We start from the raw sequence: 20,370 nt of genomic DNA, 5'->3' as shown, positions 1-20,370 counted from the left end.
CCTTTCTCTTACTCAATATCAAGCCACACTTATTGTTTTTACTTCTTTATTTTTAATTGAATAATGTAGGACTTTTGTTGCCGTCTGTTATGGGGAGAGTAGGGGCTCAGAATACTGAAATCTGTATTGTTTCATCGTTTTTTCCTTCTAATTTTGTATTCTTTTCAAAACCAAACACTGTTATTTACTCAACAACACATAAGTATCCTTCTGTGTATTTATTTGTTTGATTAATAAACACAAGTTGGAGTCCGTCAGGACCGAGGGTCGGAGCAGCTCATTTGCTTTAGAGAATTTTACACCCGGAAGTAAGTATTCTCTCCGCTTCGCTTGACAAACCCATCCATGGACAAACCCCGTGATAGTCCTCAAGCTCTGATTGGATGTTTGAGTGTGCGCCGAGGGTTACGCCGAGCGTCGAATAGCACTTTGAAATGGGATGGAACCACGGCAGACTGTCCAAAACTGGATTTGAACGGGTCCACCCCCTCCCCCACCCCGTCCCCAGAACTACAAATGTAGTAATTGTGTAGTAACTACACACTATTGTGTGTTTCGCAACAAGTTCTATGGCACGCTGCTGGGAATTGTAGTTTTAAAAGACGTTTTCATATTTCCCATAATAAGAAGTTGCCAGTATTAAACTGTGTACATCCCTGGAGGTTTAGGGGATAGGAAACACTCACATTTAAAACATATAATTAATAAATGGGGGAAAATTGATATAATTAATATATATATTAATGCTGCCCATTATGGGCAGGTGGAGAGGATGGGTGGGGTTACCCATGATGGAACCGGAATAAGGTTTTTTTGGCTTACACGCCTTTCATCGTAGTGGAAAATGTTGTAATATGCAATAGGTTTGGATAGTTTCACCATTGAAATGCGTTTGATAGCACTAGGTGCTCTAGTGCCAAAGTTGTGGCCCTAAAAAAGATCAACTATTCATTTGTATGGCATCCAGAGCTTCCACATTTTAGGGAATATGTTTTTTGATTTAAAATATTATCAATGTCACAAGCAATGGTTACATTAAAACTCTCCTATTGTATTCGTTTCCCCCCCTTACTTTGGTGTTCGCGGTGAAATTTGACCAGTCCTGTTTTAACTGCTATTACATGAAAAAACAAAAACCATGAATCATCACCAAATTTCATTCATTTCATCAACATTATATATTGAGTTGGCCCCTCAGCTCAAAACATACAAAAACACAGAAGAATAGAAAGTTAACCCATTGAAATGATATGAGAGCAGTGCTACAAACTACAATTCCCATTAGATACGCGCCCAACAATCGTTACGAAGTACACAGAGCTGACATATTTGTAGTTCTTCCGGCGTGTGTGCGTGGACTCGTTCGACTTGTCTTGCGTTGACGGCCGTATAGGCTCCATTCCCTTTCAGAAATCCGTCAATCGGGCGCGATCCGAAACCAAAGCCTGTGTTTAAAAAAATATAAAATACAAATTTGCACTTTTGCCTCCTTAGCAACGGCAGTATCGTTTGGGTGGCGATCTGAGTTCGGGTACCGTATCTGTGACGTGACAAAGGGTCGCCGTGACAACGTGGTGATGAGATGTGGATAACTTTCCAGATAAAGACCATCCTGATACTCGAGTTGTGGTTTTCAATAAGTGAAAAAGAAAATTCAAAGTAATCACTATCATTTTAATATCTCAAGCATTTTTCCCCAAAAGCTTTCAAATGTAGTAGCAAAACCAGTGATCCAGATCAGGATCATTTTAATTAGGCCTATAATTAAATGATATAATAATAATACATTTTATTTTTAGAGCGCTTTTCTGAAACCCAAAGACGCTTTATATGCAAGCCTACCTCCGAAGCGTTATACTTCGGAAGTTAAACAAATTAGATAAGGCAGTGGATGGCAAAGTACCAGATTTCACACATGAATATGCGTAAAATAGGTTATGGTGTTCCTATCACTGACAATGAAATCATGTAGTATTTAAAATGTAATTTCCTAAAAAGTCAAATGCATTTTGGTGGAGGTTTTCATCTTATTTCTAATAGAAACATATTAAATATGACTCAAATGGAGCATATAAACAAGAGAACAAACGTGCAAAAACAAAACTGGTGTTCAAATAACAGATTTTATTTTTATGCATTATCCCGGAGAATTCTTCGGCTGCCAGGAATGAGCCCACTCCTTGCCACTGAAAACAGAATGGAATAATGTTAGTTACAGTTACTGGTTTTGTCTTTCCGAAAAGCATAAATCATGTGTGAAGCAAACATCTTATAACTCAATTTATATAAGTAAATGTTTCATTTACCATTTAGAAAAAGTGAACATAGAAATGAAAACAAATGTTCTAACAAACAATAAAAACAAACAAAAACACATACATTAACAACAATGAAGTTAAACAATCATTTGTTCCTACACTACTTCAGCTGCTTCAGAATAACAGCAGTGAAATATATAAGAGGACTGGTGGTAGATTTGGATGTTTTGCATTTGTTAAATATCATGTGTTTGTTCTCCAACATGGGACTACATCAGATGACATGAAGCCAAGTAACTGGAAGATATATACCATACTGGACAGGGCTCCCACTCCAACATTTCTGCTTTTCCCTATCAAGAGAAGAAAACAAATCTCTAATTTCGGAAAGACCAAACGCATATTAGCTATTTAGCAAACAATTGTGTTGGAAGTTTGTAAATCATAAAGCACACCCTATGCATTACTTTTATTCCCGTCTAACCTTTCTCATTCTTTCTTTTATTACACTCCTGATGGGGAAAGTTTCTAGGCGAGTGTGGTAGGAGCAATCTGTGAACATCAAAGCAGGTTCCACATACAGTATTAGTCATATTAGAAATAAAATAAATACAACTATGAACACTTAAGTAGCAACCAGACTTGCACGATGAAAAGTGACCACACTGTTATCACTGGTCAAAAGTTACTGTATACATCATTGAAATGGAACCAAGCTGCTCTCAGTCCTAACATGGGATGCTTGTTTGAATGGCCATACCACTGCTGAGCCTGAAGTGACCAAAGAAAATACTGCACTGCTGCTTCCTTTACTGCTAAGCATTCTCATCACCACCTTATCAACTATGACTGTATGTATTTTAGTCTAATTCAGTGGTTCTCAAACTTTTTCTGTCAGGCCCCCCCTTTGGAGAAAAAAAAAAGTCGGGCCCCCCCAAAACGAATAATCAGGCTCAGTGGCGGCGCCAGAGATTTATTTTGGGGGTGCTGTGGGGTAGCTTGACGTTTCATAGAGGGTGCTCAAACATTTAGGGTTTCCCATTAATGTACCGGTCGCTACAGTGGAATTTTCTACTGCAACAATCCCCACGCAAATACACAACGTACCCGCGACTGTTACAATGAAGGCTCGATATTCAGCTCACGGCATATAGGTGTAAGCAGGGATAAAGTGCTATTTTTATAGGTGATGTGTGGACGTCACATAGGGGGGTCCGGGGGCAAGCTTCCCCGGGAAGATTTATTTTTAAATATTGAAGTTAAAAGCATCAATCTGGTGCACTTTGAGAGCGAAATGAAGAGATCTATGGATACATCTCTCAACACCCATATGAAACAGAAATGTAAACAGATTTAATTTTTCTTGATGGATATTTTACAAATCACCCTTTTAAACTTTATTCTTGTTTTACTGTCATATAGTATTTCATACCTGTTTTTCATTTATTCTCTTATTTTTTTATAACTATAATGATCATATAACCGTGTGCCTCGGAAATAATTATTTACATTAATGGTGACCAAAACATTTGAGACCCACTGAGATAACACTGAGAGAGTCCTTTAGCTCTCAGTCTGACAGGAGAGGACTCTCCTCCACTTTGTTGTTGAAAAAACTCCTTATATCCGTTAGCGTAGCTCGCTAGCACCAGAAGCTAACAACAACGATCTCCAGTACCGGTGCGCTCTCTCTCTCTCTCACGCGCACACAAAATGGCTCGTTCCACACACACACACAGAGCCGAGCTTTAATGAAACAGAGACCCAGACGTAATAGTACTGTACTGCATCATATTATTTTCGAATCAATAATTTTTCAAATTATGATTTTTTTTTTTTTTTTTTTTAATCTTTTTATTTTATTTTTTATAACCATTTTTCCTCCTGGTCTCTCGCGCCCCCCCTGGCATGCCTCTGCGCCCACCAGGGGGGGCGCGCCCCCCACTTTGAGAACCACTGGTCTAATTAGACAATTAAAGCCCTTTGGATTTTTGGATAATGTATCAGTTATAGTTATTAGTCACAATATAGCATTGTTAACTCACTGAAGAAGCATCAATCACTGCGTTTACATGCACTTTGCTAAAGTACATGTCGATAGATTTATTAGAATACCAATCAGGACCAAGTACTGTGTCCCTCACGGACCCTTTTCTGACAGCTGTGGGTTGAAGAAGAAATATTACTATATACATACAGTACACCAAGTTAAGCTTAAACTCTAGTTTCAAAATACATCCCACAAATGCAGCATCACATGATGCAATAGGTGCTAGGTACAGATATTTTTTTGTTATTGCGATTTAATTGAGGTTGATATATGAAGTCTAGGTGTTTTGTTGTCTTGCCTATATAATTGACTCCATACTTTATGTGTAAGGAATAGTGTGATAAATATTAACATGTTGTGCTGTAACGTTAAATGAATTTAACTTTGATTCAAAAACCTAAGTTTATTCCCCGTATGTTCATTATGGGACAGTGTCGTATCTAAATGCAGTTCTCGAGTATAACGTTTAAATATGCTGCATGACGTTGTTGCATGAGTTGCTTCGAAGTTTACCCCTATGGTCAGGGATTGCTTTAGGTAGACCACAATATTAATGATATCAACCTCTCGTACAATATATGGACATGAGCCAAATCATTTTGATCTAATCGACCTACTGCCCAACGCTACAATGTAAGACCCTTTCTGTGTGTAAACCAAATCACATAGGAGTTTTATTTTGTGATTTATCAAATGTAAAGTAAGCCTGCTGTTGCTTTGCATTTTTGTGTGAAAAAGGTATAACCATATAGTAACCACATGTCTGTTCAGAAATGAAAGACTGTATTTTTCTAAACGTTTAATGTTTATTTATATCCGAGTACCTAAGGATACACACATACCCAAGTATCCCATTTTCCTTTCATATTTATGAAGTTGTAGGTGAAATTGTTATTTAGATTAAGCTATTGTTGTTATTATTATTTACCTATTGGAACAATCATTATTCCCAAAAATGCAAGAAGTGCAATTAGGTGTTTTGAGATATTGTAGAAGCATGACTTGTCAACAAGTTACCTACAATAATCTTTTAGGAAAATATCGGAAAACACTCTTAACTTTTATAAATATAAAAGCTGCACACTGTGTGTGCTGTGTGCTCTGCATGTGTGACCATTAAAGAGGGTTTCATCCCTCCGATTCTCTCTATCTATTTTATTACCTGGCCCCTCCGTGGTGGTAGCCTGTCTCACATCATCCCGCTGCGGCTGCTCCTCCTGCCCCACCTCTATGATGGTGCACTGCTTCACGGGGGGGGGGTCTTCAGCACCTCCACCTGCACGGTGCTTGTCTCTGGCACCTGGCTCTCTGTGGTCCCTGCCTCCTGCCAGTTGTTTTCTGGTTCAGATGGGTCACAGGGTGTGAGGTTCAGCGTGACTGTCTCTTCCTCAGGATCTTCCGCAACCCCCTGGCCAGTGGAGTCCTGTGTCCAACCTGTGCAAGTTAAACAAATGTTGGTCTTGACTTGCTTAAGACAAAGAGGTTAACTCATATATCTAGAAATAAGAAATACAGCGTGCTTAAGGTATGTTTCCAGACAGGGTCAAAAATATACTCGTCATGTCATAGGACTGTGTGCAGTCAAAGTTAATAGCAGAGAAATAGTGGTATTTATCCAGTCAACCATTTATGTATTTTGTTTTTGCGATATTATTCTTCCGATTTGTGTCTACATTCCATGTGATGTGACATGTCAATTTGTCGGTACACATTTTGTTCAGAATTTATGAGACTGACGCAAACGTGTTTTGCATAAGTACAATCAAATAAGTAGCAAGTCGCTTTGGATAAAAACATAAATGTAATGTAAAGGGACCTCTGGATGCACTGGATAACTGCTTTTGTTTACAACCCGAGAAACATGACCTTAATACAGAACTGCCAAACTGAATATGTGGTCAACTGGGATCGTCTTCATGTATTGTGCTCTTACCATTAACCTCAAAATATTTCTCCCTTTTGGGCATTGATAAAGGAAACCGTTTAGGAACGGTTTGCTAAAAGGAAATTGCTTAAGGGATGGCTCAAGCCTAAACATACATTTCAGTCATCAAACCTAACTACCTTGATATTAACAACTTTACAACTTTCAATTTGTATACAATGAATGCGCAAGTGGTAGCACAATACCCCAAAATGGTTTTTCAAAATTCACGTAAACTTGCCTAACTATTTCCTGATAAATAACAGTTAAATGTCCACAAGTCCCCTCTGCAGAGTAAGCCATGTCTCATTAGGCTACATACTCAGTGTTTAAAAATGTATTTATTGTATGTAGTTTGCTAAAATAATATATTTACTGTTTAAAGAAATGGAAAGGAAACATCAACAACAACTATATAACTACAACTATAACATTACTGATGACAGCATCTAGTTGTATGCCATTCATAAACCTAGATGCTGAGTTAAGCTTTTGCAGAATCATGTATTTACCAGGAAGGGTTACACAGTAGAAGCAGAAAATATTTTATAGACAAACACAAAATACAAATAAATCAGTATCCTGAGTCCCAGTTCAAACCCTGATAATCTTAAAGTTAAAGTACAATAAGATACAAATGTGTGACCACTCAACAATTAACAATTAACACTTACAATGACTATTGCATAATTAAAAATGTAACACAATGCAAGCATAGCTTGACACTGTTGAAATTGAAATTGCGTGCTACGATGTAAAACGTTCGTACGTATGTTGTGGCTGCAGTCGTAAGTAAGAGTAATATAGAGTAGTAACATACAATTATGTAGTCTTATTAAAGGTGGGGTAGGTAAGTTTGAAAAACCGGCTCGATATACACTTTTTGTTATATTCCATGGAATGCTCTTAACATCCCGATAGCAATGAATATCTTAAGTGCTTTGACAAAAAATCCATAAAAAAATGTCATCTGTGGAAGCCGTAATACTGTAAAAAGCACGACCAATCATCTGAGCCGGCCCGGCTAAAGTAACTGGATGGCCTACCTGCCTGTCAGCCTTCCATCTGTGCACAAACTTATCTCGTGCCCTCATTGGTCATGTGCACGTTCGTGTGTGTTGGAGGAGGGGCTCTATAAGGAAGTGGCAGATTTTCTCCGGTTGTGTATTTTCAAATTCTAGCGATCTCAAGCCGGTTTGTCAAACTTACATACCCTACCTTTAAGGTCTAAAAGTGTGTACATAAGCAAGAATGGAACACAACATGGAAGTGAAGGAAGTGCTCTGTCTATTTAAATGTGTAGTTAAATTAAAATAGTGTCCCTTGGCTGTGAAAGTTAAGATAAGAGTAGTTTTAAAATTGAAAGAAAAGAGAATATTAAATAATACCTTTGCAATAATATCTATATTTGAATTTGATATCAAAGTGTATATTGGTTAATAAGATACAAACATCATTAAGAAATAAATGTATATAAAAACAACATTCAACTTGATCCTGGCCCAATATATTGGCAAACAGTCAGGGTCCGTCTGTGTCAGTTCTTTGGTGTCGGCTTGGTGTGTCCGGGCCTTAACATACAGTAAAAAGTTTACATACCAAGACAATGGCTTCATCCTTGATGGAAGCAATGTTGTGGTTTTTCTTCCGCCCTGACACCCAACCCCCTCGCTTCTCGTCAAACCTCTTGAGCTTTTTCTCAAGGCGCGGCTTTTTTGGCTGCTCCTTAAGGCAATGTCCACACATCTTCTGTGCACAAAATAAAATGTTCTGACAGAAGGGACATGTCTTTTTTGTAGACTCACCTGGCATGATTAACACGGGATTACAAACAAACAGACAGACTGACAAACACAGGAAAGTAGAGAAGTACACAGCATAGATAGAAGGGTGAATAAAGAAAGAGATGATAGATATAAGAGAGCTAGATAGGGAGACAGGGAGATAGGTTGATTTTGGCTCTTAAAAGTGCCGTTGGTTTTATGATGGTGTAGATCAGTGTATGGGTTTGTGGTGTGGGTACGGGAGCTGCAGGAGAGAACAGAAAAAGTGAATTATGTAGTGAAACTAGCTTTTTTAAATGCACATTGTGACGGTTTAACTACTTTAGACAGACTGAGTTCATTTACGTGTTTCCTGTTTCATACGCGTAACAAGCACATGGACGTGGACTATGCCCCTCCTCCCCAAACATATATTAAACTGTCGGCCAGCGTTAGTACTGTCATGTGTAAAACAAAAGCGATTAAGATAACGTATAACTCACACTTTAACACCGACGTATGTAGCCGTAATTAAGACAAATATTTTTCACACACCACTTATGAGCTGATATAAATGTAGCTAAACTAGTTTACGCTTATGTTGAACGTGAGCTAGCTAGCTAGCCGCCCGCAAGAATAATTTCACATTAATGTTGCTTTGCTGATTATGGCGAAAGCATTTCTCAGACTTAGAACAGTTCAGTATGTATGATGAACCATGCAAGTAAAGGCTTAAAAAAAAGCCCCAATTATTCAATCTAAGCAAAACATGTATCAGACTTTAGTGATCCAACTTACTTTGTCAGAGGATGGATCGCAATGCCGGTGGCAGCGTCTTTGGCCAATAGGTGGTGCTCTAAATTATGTAATTTCCTGTACCGATTATACAATAAAATATTAATACATTTCCTATATTTTGACACGATAACTCTTTAATAACCTAAGTAGCCTACGGACAAAAACAAAAAAGTATATATTGCCTTATAAAATGCAGAAAAGTTTAAACATCTAACATGATAATAAAAAAATAAAAATAATGACATCTTAAACCAAAATAAATAAAATGGAAAATTAACCGACAACAACAATTTAAATTAAATAAAACAAGGATTAAAACAAGGATACGTTTGACTCAATGTTGTGTAAAGTACCTGTTATGGTTAAAACAAATATTTTTTATTTTTTGAAAATAATACAGCTTCCAGCTTCCCGAGACACGAAGAGGAGACACGAACAATTCTTCCACTTGAAATGCGTTTAAACTGTGTCAGAGAGATGTTTAATCGGTTCATTTTAATTGGTTAATAATTGGTGTTTAATACTGGCAACTTCTAATTATTGGGGGGGGGCGGCGTTCGATCCAGTTTTGATTCCGTAACCTTGGCGCACTGCCACTCCAACATCCAATCCCGACTTGAAGTTTAATCACGGGGACTGTAGTCCTAAACGATAGCTGGGGATTATGGGTAGTGTAGTGTCTTTGGCCATCCTAAACTCGATGATGCTCGAAATGTCCCTTATAGGCCTACGTCTGTTTCCGGTTATTTTTATTTTGAAATTCAGTTCCTGAAGGACGGCAAAAAAGCCAGAGATTATAGAATTGAACAAATAAATAAAAAAAAGGATAATTGTGTGTTATTTTGAAAAGAATAACAAATTAGAAGGAAAAATTAGCTCCATTTATTTTCCTCACAGACAGCAACAAAAGTCAGAAACAATACGATTTTAAATAAAAGCAATAATCGTGGCTTGATATTGAGTAAGAACATGTTTTTATGAACCACACAACTTCCGGTCTTCCTATAACACGTGATGCCGTGAGACTACCAACAGAAATACATTGCTTTTAAAATCGTGCTGTGCAACACGAAAAAAAAGGGGAAAGACTACCAATAGAAATACATTGCTTTTAAAATCGTGCTGTGCAACACGAAAAAAAGGGAAAATCGTGTTGGTGAACACGAATCAATAGATTAAAAATTGTGTTGGTGAACACGAAATGCCGTGAGACTGGGTTGGCATGGCCCAATGACAAGCTCTCTAACAGTGGCAAGCAATCAATCACAATCACACAGGCAGCTAGAGAGAAACAGTACAACACACACCAGCTCCTTTCTGTGTAGTGAATGCACACGTTCCATTTCCTCTCTTCATCACAGTTTATTACTCCTAACTCCAAAACTCATTGTATTAGGTGAACAATTTCCAGGAACATGTTTGGATATGAAGCAAACGTGTCTTACGGAGCGTCCACACAGCAGCGTGCGTTGACGCTTGGCGGTGGGCGTTTCTGAAGCTTGGGGAGTCAACGCGACCAACAACCAATCACATGAATCTCCCGCACCCGACATACAAAGCTGTGTGGACGGGCCGTTACAGTGGTGACGTCGTTTTGTAGACAGACCTGGAAGTAGACATTTCAAAGGCTCCCTCCAATAAAAGCAATGGGATTTTAGCATTTTATTTTGGAATATGTTTGAAAATAGGTTCTGCCGCAAACACATTTTTATTGTATATACACGTTTTGTTCAGCAAGTAAAAAACCATTGACTGCGAGACAAAGTGCTAAAAATGCTAACTCATTCAGAGTTTAATCTCTCACACATACTCACCCCACTGTTATAGAGCTACAGCAATATATTGCTCTGTGACTAAAGGCTTGGACACACCAATCTGACAACAAAGAACTGACACAGACGGACCCCGACTGTTGCGTCGCCTCGCGTCTCTGCGTTTTGGCCATGTGTAGCACTGGAACACACCGCAAAGACTTCAGCCGACGGCCAAGAAGCATGTACGAACTGCGCATGCTTGAGTGGCAATAAGTCTCCTTACCAGCAGGCGGCGGTAGTGCGTATTCGTCATTGGGGCAACAACCGGAAGACAGACTGTATGATAACTGAGAAAAGAAGAACAGGCTGCGTGATATAAACAAACAACAAATAGCGTGTGCGTTCCATTTTCACTCTACAACGAGAAGCTCATGGGGCTTTCCCCAACCTGTGTCGAGAGCTGGAGTTAAATGAAATCTCAGGTTTGCCTTCTTAATAGTTTGTTTGGGTCCCTAACTTCCGTTTCGCTTCTCATGCACTGATTCGCTAGCTTAACAGCCAATCAGAGTGATTTCCTTTGCTGAAAAGACACCAATCTGAGTAGGGCGTGTCAACGCTTATGACACCCACCGACGCCCACCGACGCCGATAATCGGCCTGGTGTGTCCGTGCCTTTACCATATACTTTTTCAGTTTTTGAAGGTCTTTCCCACATTATACAGGACCTTCTAATAACCATCAATATTAAATGGTACATTGATAGTGAATAAAACGTTTGTTATTTTACTGTTAACAACACATTTTAGGCTAATAAATAATGTTTAAGAAGCATTAGTAAAGCTAAACCTTATGTTATTTGATCAGAATCTGCAATCCTACAGTCCATTTTTGAGAGGGTGTAGACTAGATTATTCTGCTCTGCTTTGAGAAGTGGGGGGGGCTACTTTACAGAGACTCTTCTTTTTGTTCAGTGAACACTCCCTGAATACCTGAAAAGCTGTCAGTGTTAGAGCAGCCGCTGCTACAGCACTGCTGTCTCAACGGTGACACTTCCCTCACCCTTGAGGAGCCCCCTAAAATGCAACATGGCAGACAAACCTGCCAGACCTTGCTGACAAAGCCACCAACATCACAATGCCGAATCAGCAGCGGAAAATGCGAGTGGACCACCTTATAGTAAAGGACATCAATGTGAACAGGAGAAGAAGAGGAGATAAAAGCTGACATGACCCTTTGGCGCTGTATATTTCAAACTTCTAAACCAATTAGGACATCTAACGGGTCCAAACTTTGGAGTGACACATTTTACACATTATCAAATACTGGTAATGTCTTTGCTGGAGCAAAAAAATGTTGTCGATAATTTTTTTAAACCATTATTGTATAATGACACGTCAATGTGACACCATGAAGCCTGACTTAAAGGGTTATCAGTGAGAGTGGATTCAACTGTTATTTGAACACAGTCACATTCCCCTGTATCTCACCTACATACTGCTGATAAATAATATCCCAAAAAGCCATGGATGATGATATTTTTTTCCCGGCCTAATGTAAGTTCTTATTTCACCTGTTGTAACAGACAGGTCACTTAACACATCCTCATAATTTCTACCAAGACAACTTCATAATACAGGGGCAGAGGAATGAGTCCTAAAACCTTTTAATGACTTAGCATTTTACCACATCCCTTTTACTCCTAATTTTTAAGTCAATGTTGTTTTATTACATTTGTGGTTAGATGCCTAAAATAATATTTTTTTAACAACGGCTTAAAGGTCTCCTATTATGCTATTTATAGGCATATATTATGGGTCTCAGATATACAAAAATATAAAAAACATGTCTATGATGTGTTTTGCTCAAAATACCAAACAGATCATGCATTTTAGACATCCCTCATATCCCTCTGTTTATCCCTGTTAGAGAACTGCAGGTTTGGGGTCCTTAGCTTGAAAACAAAAAAAGAGGAGGGGGAGCTAATGCCTGTTCAGAATTCTACCGGCAGATACAGCTAAATACTGCCGTGATTAAATGCCATATCATGTTCCAAACCACATCAAGGATTATTTCTGAAACAGTATGGAGCTCAAATGCATTTGTTCTTGAGGGTTTGCCACAAGGTGAGCTCCTTTTTTTATTTCCTGCTTTTTTACACTCTTTCCAGTACAGGTTAGCTCTGGGTGTTAGCGTTGCTTGTTAATGTAAACAAAGACCATATTTTTAGGTTTACCAGTTTAAGAAGGGCAGACTGAAGGGAAAAGGGGGGGGGGGGGGGGGGGGGGGGCGGGTGTTGCTTTATGTGAGGAATACCATCATTTGTAGGGAGATTGCTCTTCCAGCCAATGTTGATTTTTTTTTTTATTGTGTTGGTGTGGAAATCACACTATCTGAGGAAATGTCCCTCACCATGATTTGCCTGTATCGACTACCCACCGCTAAGGTGGATTTCTATGACCAGGTAAAACTCATGCTGAATTCCTGTGACTCCAACAAAGAGCTAATTATTTTAGGAGACTTTAACATAAACTGGAATGACAAACAAAATAGAAAGAACTTAAAAAGGATCACGGATAAACACAACTTAATACAACTAATGGATCAACCGACTAGAATAACCAATATGATAGATTTAGTATTTATTAACCAAGCTGACTGAATAGTTAAAACATACATCCTGACTGGTCTTTCTTACCATAATCTTGTACTTTTTGCCAGGAAACTCACAAAAATGGCCACACCTACAACCCCTGTCTTGGGTTCATGCTTCATCCTCAAAAACCTGCAACAACATTGTATGGATGCAGTGAACATGATTGATTGGGGGGACTCTCTGTCCTCTGAAGGTATAGGTGAAAACAGTGATCTGTTTATATCTCAAATTAATGATACAATGTCTTCCTTCTCAAAGAGAGGGTGCCTATAGGGACGGAATATCATCTTCCCTGGCTGAATCTACAGTGCAGGAATTTAATGAAATCTAGAGACCACCTATTAAAGCAGAGCTTGAAATCCGGACTATCCACTGACGGACAGAAATTCACTCATGCTCCTTACAAGGTAACACAAACAATAAGACAGGCCAAAGCAAACTTTTTCATCAATATAATTGAAGGTGCGTTAAAAAAGTTTTGCAAATCTTAACAGGAAAATAATGTACTAGAATTAAAAATCAATGATGCCCTGATAAAACACCCTGCAGTGTTGGCCAACAGACTGCGTTATACACTGAGAGAAGAAGAACAGACTGCGTGATATAAACAAACAACAAATAGCGTCTGGGTTCCATTTTCACTCTCTCTCATCGATCGAAAACATGTATCGTACGGTACTGGTGTTATCAGCAATTGAAGTGTTGCTTGCGGCTGCAGAGATTAAGAAGCGGAAGCGAAAAATCAGGAGAAACCGCACTAAATGGGTGAAAACATGGATACTACAGCGAGAAGCTCAGGGGGCTTTCCCGAACCTGCCGAACAGCACCAATATTCCAGCTCGAGCCAAGCAGCACAGGGATGCCAATATTTTAACGGTGTCGGTGCAGTGCCTTTTTAGTGGGATAAGATATAGCAAATATGTCTAAAGAATTGTACAATGTAAACAATCGACAAAAATACAATACGATAAAAATAGTGTGTAATACATAAAAAAAAGAGTTTGCCAAATATGTCTAATGCTGTGTTATCAATGGCTGTAGTATCAAGGTACTAAATAAAGTTTTGTATTGCCTATCCTGCTATTTGTGTTTATTCTTTTAATCACACAGCGTTAATAAAAAATAAAAAATGTGCCTACATAACTGTCAGTTGCAGCTGTACATTATTATTGGTTTAACTACAAACATTTTAAAATGACCATCTTGAACAACTACAACATTAAAATACTTCTAGGCAGATTGTGGAGGATAATGGGAGAAAGAATAGAGGGGCAGACGGAAACAGCCATCTGAATAATGGCCACTTCTTGCAAAATATTTCCATGTGATGCTCACAATAGGTAAATGAACAATGAACAGTGGTAGACAGTAGCTCTGTCTGTCTGTGTGTGCCTTCTTAATCGTTTATTTTGGTCCCTCACTTCCGCTTCGGTTCTCATGCACTGATTCGCTAAGCTGAAAAGCCAATCAGAGTGATTTCTTTGGCCGACTTTCTTTGGCCAACTGTCCGCGTGAAAATTTGCCGTAGAGAAACGACGGTGCGGGACACACCAACCTGAGTAGGGCGCCGCGACTGCCCGACTGCCTCTGACGGCCTCTGACAGCCGCTGACTCCCAAAATCGGGTTGGTGTTTCAGGGCCTTTACTTATCGAACAGAAAACAGTGTGTTTTGGTCAGCGGTGCCAAATCCCCCTACCTTGTGAACCCTGTTGGGGTTACACAAGGTTCCATTCTTGGACCATTATTGTTTTCTCTGTACATTAATTACTTGCCTAATGTACTGTATGTCCTGAGTTGAATGTGCAAATGTATGCCGATGATGCGGTCATCTTTGTACATGGGAAAAACACTGAAATTATCTCATCTTGTCTCTCAAATACTTTGGACAAGGTTCAACACTGGCTGAACAACATTTACTTACAGTTAAATGCAAAAAAAACAGTAAACGACCAGTCAAAATCGAAGGATCCAATGTGTTTTTAAACGGAGCAGAAATAGAACTAGTCTCCCACTTCAAGTATTTTGGAGTCAAATTGGACTTGAACTTGACTTTTAAGAAACATATTAAGAAAGTATCCGATACCATTAAATTCAACTTGCAACATTTTAAACAAATTAGACCTTTTCTTAACTGTCAATGCTTCAAAGTCATACCTCCACTGTATGATTCTGTCCCACATTGAATACTGTTTGACAAACTGGTAGTTTGCTTGTGCCACAAACCTGAAACCGATAGAACAGCTGTACAAGAGAGCTATCAAGGTTTTTGACAGAAAGACAAATTCATAGCACCACTGTACCATCCTTGAAAAACACAATTTCTTGAGTTTTGACAATTCTAAGTCTTTTAAAAAGTATGTGTTTTTTTTAATAAATGTTTACATGGACTGGCCCCCCCTCCCTTAGTGGAATTTATCCACAAAAAACACAATGGATGCTGCACTAGGTCAGACACCAGAGGAGACTGTGACGTCCACCGTAGACGGACAACTTTCGGTCAAAATGTACTTTCCATTAATATAAAGGCAGTTCATTGTGGAATAGCCTCCCAAATGAGATATGGAATTGTCCCACTTTGAACAGTTTTAAAGGACAACTTAAAGAATGGTTGAGCAACAAACAGACGTGTAATCACTGCTAAATGCACTTTTATACAGGGGTATCTCCTCTTGCACTTTATGTAGCACTTTTATCTTATCTTGCACTTTTATATATCATAGCTGCTACATTGTACTGCCATTTGGTAAATGCTTGTGTGCTGCTCATGCTCTTCCTGCATATCATGTATTTATTTTTGCTATGTATATAAATGCCATGTTCTTATATGTTGTATGTGACGGGACTACGGAATGAAATTAGCTCAAAGCTAAAACCTGGCGTTCATCAATGTGCACTGTCCTGGTTCAAATAAACGATTAAATTAAAATGAAATATTACGTCCAAAACACGCCGGGCATTGTTTCTGATATTAACGTTTCTGATAGGGGCCGAGTGTCCGCATTGCAGATATTACGTCATATCGGCAGCAAATCTGCATCAGCTCCGTTGTACCCCCGTTTTTAGAGATTTTGGTATGCAGGAAAAGAGGGTTTTGTTACACTTACACTTACACTTTGTGAGTTCCCATATTTATGTATAGGTCCCCTTTAACCTGTTAAGCCCCGAGCCTGTTTTTCAGGTCTCAGGCTCGAAAATGACATTCCCAGAACAAATGACTATATCTTCACTTCTAAATGGGGTAAATTAATAATCTTTTTTTCTCAGAACCACTTTCTCAACCTGTGAGTTGAATGTAGAAAAGTCAGAATCAATATTCAATTTTTTTATTTGAAAGAAAATTCAGATTGAACATAGTAAAAAAATGTAAATTATAGTGTCCGTACTTATAGTGAAAACAACCCTTGAATGATGGGATCGTAGACTAAAAGCTTTAGGAATCCAAACTATAACATATATGAAGTACCCTGTATCAAGATTGATGCAAAACAAGTGACATTTGACCTTTTTAGAGAGGTTTAGCAAAAAACAAACATTTGGGTGGATTTGCCATATCTATGGCCCCCCTCGGTCGATTTTGATGATTGACACCTCTTTTGAACCGTTAGAGCCAATAGAATCGAGAGGGAGGTTCCTAAATCCACCTACACGTAACCATTCAGGAGTGAGAGTGATGCGCATGCAGTTTGCCCAAACCAAAAGCTATGTTAAGCTCTGAAAACTGAAAACTAGGCTTATTGCCATAAATATGATGATGGATTTTATCAGTAATCATTTCAAAGTGACACAGACACATTGGATTAACCTTCAGCAGCGTTTTGATCGTTTTGATGACATTGAACACAACTTTTGATCAGAAAACAGCAAAGGTAAGACATATTTGCCGTTTTGGCTCCATAAAGCTACGTTGTGTGTTGTCAGGGTTTTCCTTCGCTGCCCTGAGTTTTGGTCGCACAGTGATGATACTTATACCTCTAGAATCTAGCTTTAATCTGATATATTGCTTATGCGGATCCGATAAGTAATCAAATGTTTTTACCGTGAGTTCTGTGCTAAGTGCATTAGAATTTTTTCGCTCAGTGCTAATTCAGAGGCTTGGTATATATTACCCTTTTGTTATGTTTCGGTAAAAACATTTCATATCGTCAGTTAGCTGAGTTTCTTCCCGTTAAGTGGGTCTGACACATTAATAGGTTGTTAAATGTTAAAGGTCCCATGTCATGCTTTTCCGGTTATTTCCCGTCCCCTTGTGTGTTATGTAGCTTTTTCTGCATGTAAACGGTCTACAAAGTCATAAACGACCTGTCTATGCTGCCCCAGAACGCCTCGTTGGAGATTTTTATTTTTCCATTTTTTTCTTCCTGGCACTAAGTGACGTAACGACGATCCAAATAGACCAATCCATGGATCTCCACACACACACACACACACACACACACACACACACACACACACACACACACACACACACACACACACACACACACACACACACACACACACACACACACACACACACACACACCCACACACACACACACACACACACACACACACACACACACACACACACATACACACACACACTATCCTTTCTCAGCCTTGATACCCCCGCGGAGTTTCGCCGGCACACTCAGCCTTATCTTTTCTCAGCGACAGCTGCGTGGATCTCCACTCACAGTTCGCCACACACTAACGTGTGTGTGCTCAGGTTGAGTTCAGGCTGAGTTCCGTGGTGTCTCGCTGTCTCGCAGAGACCCCACGCAGCAACCAGGAAACGACACCAGTAATACAGCTCACAATATCGGCTTCTCGAGTCTCAAAGGGTGGAGCAGCGAGCCCCGCAACGTCCCGCCAACACGGCACCCAGACCCCACACAGGATTCTCATCTGTTTGTAATTACTGGTGTCATTTTCTGGTTGCTAACAAACGCCATTGTAACCAACCCGGTATCACGGCAAGACGTGAACATGTGACGATTTACCATGCTGGGAGACGTGAAGATGCCACGATTTCGTCCCTTCAAACGTGACAGTTAAACAGTATTGTTAACCTATGTTAACCAGTGGAGAAATAAACGGAAATGCCAAGCAAATGCTAACCCGACGTAATGATTTACTTTTTAATAGTCACACTCGATTACGCCGATTTCATTGTTTCCCCAGCTGGTCGACACCTCTTTTAGCAGAAACAAAGGCTACATTAATGTATTAAATCAATGTTAATCCATGCGTGTGGATGTGGAATTAACGGACGTGACGTTGTGCGATTGAGTTGCCAGGCAACAGCTTCGGTTCGGGTTAATTTACAAACTCTTCAACTACAACCGTAGTTATATTTAAAAACATGTTAGAAGGCCTCACGAAATACTTTGGATGATTTAGCTGCAATGCATGCTGGGACCTCTCCGTGGTCCTTACGAGCACATTACCGTGGTCGAGAGGTTTGTGTGTCCTGATGAACCTGGGGGCTGTGTTGTCTGGAACCTTGTGTTCCTGGTAGGGTCTCCCATGGCAAATTGGTCTCAGGCAAGGGGCCAGACTAAGATTGGTTCAAAAGACCTCATGAAAGAACACCAAAGAAGTGAGGATACCCGGCCCGGAGGAAGCCTGGGGTCCCCTTCTGGAGCCAGGCCCAGAAGGAGGACTCGTCGGCAAGCGTCTGGTGGCTGGGCTTGCCACGGAGCCCGGCCGGGCACAGCCCGAAAAGGCAACGTGGGCAACACCTCCGCTTCTCCGTCCCGTGGGCCCACCACCTATGGGAAACAGCGATGGGGTCGGGTGCGCTGCCAGAAGGGTGGCAGTGAAAGCAGAGGGTCTCGACGGACCACACCCGGGAGGTGGAGCGGTACCAGTTGGATCTGGTTGGGCCCACCTCTACACACAGCGTCGGCTCTGGAACCTTACTTCTGGATAGGGGTTGGACTCTATTCTTCTTCGGAGTTGCTCAAGGTGTGAGGCGCCGGGCGGGTGTGGGGATACTCATAAGTCCCCGGTTGGGTGTTTCGTTGTTGGAGTTTACCCCAGTGGACGAGAGGGTCGCCTCCCTACGCCTGCGGGTTATGGGGGGGAAAACTCTGACTGTTGTGTGTGCTTATGCACCAAACAGCAGTTCAGAGTATACGGCCTTCTTGGAGACCCTGGAAAGAGTCCTGTATGGGGCTCCTGAGGGGGACTCTTTAATCTTGCTGGGAGACTTCAACGCACATGTGGGCAATGATGGAGACACTTGGAGGGGCGTGATTGGGAGGAACGGCCCCCCTGATCTCAACCGGAGTGGTGGTTTGTTACTGGACTTCTTTGCTAGTCATGGATTGGCCATAACAAACACCATGTTCGAACATAAGGATGCTCATAAGTGTACGTGGTACCAGAGCACCCAAGGCAGAAGGTCCATGATCGATTTCGTGATCGTATCATCGGACCTGAGTGCGTATGTTTTGGACACTCGGGTAAAGAGAGGGGCGGAGTTGTTAACTGATCCCCATCTGGTGGTGAGTTGGGTCGAGTGGCGGGGAAAGCCTCTGGATAGACCTGGTAAGCCCAAACGTGTAGTTCGGGTGAACTGGGACTTCTGGAGGAGGCCCAAGTTCAGGAGGCCTTCAACTCACATCTCCGGCGGAGTATTTCGGGGATTCCTGTCGAGGTTGGGGACATTGAACCAGAGTGGTCGGTGTTCAAAGCCTCTATTGCCGAAGCCGCGGCGGGGAGCTGTGGTCTCAAGGTCTTAGGTGCCTCAGGGGGCGGTGACCCTCGAACCTCCTGGTGGACACCGGTGGTCAGGGAAGCCGTCCGACTGAAGAAGGAGGCCTTCAGGGATTTGTTATCCCGGGGGACTCCCGAGGCAGTTGCAAGGTACCGACAGGCCCGAAGGGCAGCAGCCTCAGCCGTGGCCGAGGCAAAGCAGTGGGTGTGGGAGAAGTTCGGAGAAGACATGGAAAAGGACTTTCGGGCGGTACCAAAGTTGTTCTGGAAAACTGTTCGACACCTCAGGAGGGGGAAGCAGGGAACCATCCAAGCTGTGTACAGTAAGGATGGGACGTTGTTGACCTTAACTGATGGAGTGTTAGGGCGTTGGAAGGAACACTTTGAGGAACTCCTGAACCCGACAACTCCACCCTCTATGTTAGAGGAAGAGCTGGAGTATTACGGGGGATCAGCACCAATCTCCC

The 20,370-nt window shown here is 40.7% G+C and overlaps 1 protein-coding gene and 1 long non-coding RNA gene across 2 annotated transcripts in view; both read right to left on the bottom strand.

Annotated features, from left to right (window-relative positions):
• The window catches only part of LOC307036610 (melatonin receptor type 1B-B-like), a 133,644-nt gene that overhangs the window by 69,229 nt on the left and 44,045 nt on the right, over nucleotides 1-20,370 (bottom strand). The gene's annotated exons all lie outside the window — the stretch shown is intronic.
• On the bottom strand, nucleotides 2,072-6,234 carry LOC307036612. The gene is made up of 4 exons (XR_013807407.1): nucleotides 5,471-6,234; nucleotides 2,743-2,810; nucleotides 2,571-2,611; nucleotides 2,072-2,186 (listed from the first exon to the last, which is right to left on the bottom strand). It is a non-coding gene; the product is annotated as an uncharacterized lncRNA (long non-coding RNA).

Source organism: Notothenia rossii (genome assembly GCF_949606895.1).
Source record: "Notothenia rossii genome assembly, chromosome: 4".
Taxonomy (NCBI): Eukaryota; Metazoa; Chordata; class Actinopteri; order Perciformes; family Nototheniidae; genus Notothenia; species Notothenia rossii.
This window is presented reverse-complemented; position numbering and strand designations above follow the sequence as displayed.